This window comes from Aphanomyces astaci (genome assembly GCF_000520075.1).
Source record: "Aphanomyces astaci strain APO3 unplaced genomic scaffold supercont1.42, whole genome shotgun sequence".
Lineage (NCBI taxonomy): Eukaryota > Oomycota > Saprolegniomycetes > Saprolegniales > Verrucalvaceae > Aphanomyces > Aphanomyces astaci.
The window spans coordinates 506,447-509,601 of record NW_009798305.1 but is presented as its reverse complement, the minus strand read 5'-3'; positions in this window follow the sequence as shown (position 1 = coordinate 509,601).

Here is a 3,155-nt window from a genome sequence, read left to right as displayed (position 1 = left end):
CAGGCAGGCAGTGACGAAGTTCTTCACGTCGGTCTTCAGGGTAGGCCAATCAAACATCTCCGCAACAGATGCCGTTGTCGCTTCCACTCTCCGGTGTCCCGCCACGCTGGCATGGGCCACCACACATATACGCACTTGCATATCCAATGCATCTCCCGGGATCCAGATCTTCCCAGCTGCCGTCAGAAAGCACTGCTTCTCGGCGCTCCAGGCGGCGTATTTTTCACATGTCGGATGGCCGCGCTGCAATTCCGTGATAGCATTCGCCGTCGGCCACACAAATTCTTCGTGTCGTAAGGGGGACACCAGGGCCAGTCTGGACATCCGGGCACTCCGGGACTCTACCGAAAAACTCCGGTCCGGTCCAGGAGGACTTCCCCAACGGCTCAGGAGATCCGCCCACAGGTTCTCCTCTCCCGCCACACACTCCAAGACGTACAAGAACGTCGTCATCGTCAACGCCCAGCGCTGGAGCTTGTGGGCCTGGTACATAGCCATGTTCGAGTTCGACCCCAGAGGGTTAAACATGTACATCAGATTCCGGTGGTCCGTAAACAATCGGAACCCTCCCGGACGGATCAGGAGATACTCCAGGCGCTTGCACGATTCGATAACCGCAAACGCCTCCTTCTCCACAATCGGCCATCACCCGCTCGCTCCCCGGAACGATCCGCTCAGGAACGCCACCGCATCGGTCTGGCCCATCAGGACTCGGGTCGGGGTCACAACCCCTACGGGAGTGATGAAGGAGTAGTACTCCTGGGAGTCCGGGTGTAGAGACAGCTGCCAATACCCCTTCATCCAGTCCAGTTTGAAGTAGACTTTCGAGCCCTTCAGTACAACCATGGCCACCTCCAGATTAGGCATGAGCCAGGGCATCAGCTCGGTACACGCATTGATCGGTCTCGAGTCAATCGTCATTCTGTGGTCTCCCGGATCTTTCTTCGGGGCAATCCTCGGGGCCGAGGCCCAGCGTGATCTAGTGTTGCGGTACACCAGACCCGCTTCTTCCAGCTCCTGGACATGCTTTTCCAGGAGCGCCATATGTGTGGGAGGGTAGCGCCGCAGTCCCGACTTTCAATCAACACCGGTACAGCCCCTTCCTTGAGGCGCACCTTCAACGGTTCCACTTTCACCGGCGGGTCTCTCCCGAACTTCAGCCGGAACACGTCCCGAAACTCCATCAAAAGGTCCCGGAGCTGCTCGACAGCTGCTGCTGGCATGCCCGCGGTAGCCGCCTCGGCCACCTTGGCTTCCAGAACAATACGCACCGGACCATCGTCGTCAGGCGCATTTCCCAGTTCTGGCGTTGCACACGCCATCCCTTCGTCGTCGTCGATACCCTCTGACAACTCTCCCATCCGCAGGGTACGGTGCATCGCGACTCCCGGAGTCGTGATCGGCTGATCCCCAAAATCCCATACGGCTTGCTGCCGACGTGCATTTTCCAGCAACGTCTGCTCATTGTAGCACAATTTCTGCATCACGGGCAGGCCTATCGTAAGGCTCAACAGGTGCTACGGTCTCATCGACCCAGACCCGGAGCCCTCGCAACATCAGCGGCCCGCACGCGGTCTTGAATTCTAGGCTGCCCAAGCGAACTTGTTTCCTCACAGTAATCACCTGGCTATCCGCCCCGTACGGTCGGAGTTCCATCGGACCCATGACCGTAATCTCCGGAGATGCTCCCGCAGCCAACAGCGCAGAAACCAAACCTCCGGAGGCCACCGACAAATCAGCCCCCTGAGTCCAAAAGTGATGCCTGCACGGCGAGGACGCCGTCCACAATAGCCGGGAGCTCAGGCCGTTTCGCGTCCGGGACATTCGTCTTCACCGTCGCCACGCGGCCACCAGGTACTCCCGGGGCTCCTTTCTCGCCCCGACCGCGTCCGAACGTACTTCCATGTGCTCTTAGCAGTTGCTTGACTTCTTCGGGGGTGATCCCAGGACATTCCCGGACCCGATGGCTGGTCGATTTAAACTTCAGACAACCGTTGTTCGATGCACCGATAGCCAGTGCGTTCGGAATAGGTGTCAGGGGCTTCGTGGCTCCCCTCGGGCCCCTGGGTCCTCCCAGGACCTTCGACCCGGGCGGCTTCGGTAGGTCTGGTCTCGCAGGCGGCTTCAACTCTTCTTCGTAACCCACAAAACGCTCGTGACCGATCGCATATTCCCGCAACCAGCGCACAAAACGGTACACATCCTTCTTCAAAGGCTTGTTTCGCGTCAACGCCATCTGCTCGGTACCAGCACGGTGTAACGACGCAGGCTTGACGGGGTCCGTGATGATCTTCACGATCGCCTGGCTCTCTTCCTGGATCACCCACTCCTGGCAGTCCCGACGGATAGCCGCAGCCAAACCATCCAGCATACGTCCGATCCGGGAATCCGCGTCCGGGACCGACATATCAAAAACAACAGCAGATTTGATCCGCTTCTTCAGGGTGTCCAAGGCTCGGGGATCGACGTCGAAACCTTGCTTGAACCACGCAAACCATTCTCCCTCGGACACGTCTTCGGGATCCTTTCCCATGTCCCATTCGGCAATACGCCGATTCTAGCGTGTTGTATGGTGATGATGAACTATGTACTGCCATTTTGTTTGAGGATCGTAAAGTTGATCATTTCCCGCAGCCTCCTGTAAAGCACGTACTGTTAGTTGCAGCGAAGCATGTAACATCCTGGCTCATGTCGGTTCAATGACAACTTTACTGAACCTTTAATCCATTTCGTTTTGAACTTTAGGTTTTTACTTTAAACCAGGCGTTTAATCCAATACTTTAATCTTGACGGAACAGCTATGGTCACCGCCCTCACAATCGGGGCGACGGCGTCAGCAGGGTGGAAACATGGCTATTCGACGTAGGGCTGTGACTACCGGTGACGTTCAGAGGTCTAATTAAGCATCGACAGGGGTTATCGTACATGTGCACAGTTCACTGTGACGCCGCCGTCGCATCACGTCGACGTTGCTCCGCCGCGATGAAATTGCGCATTGCGTGCAATAAAATGGTAATTTTATGTATATTACTAGTATGTGATGGAACTTCATTTTACTATACCAAATATTGATTTGGATAATTATTTTGATATTACTATGAATCCGGATAGCATAAATCTGATGGATATAAGCAACGTGTTGATGGAAGTAAGAA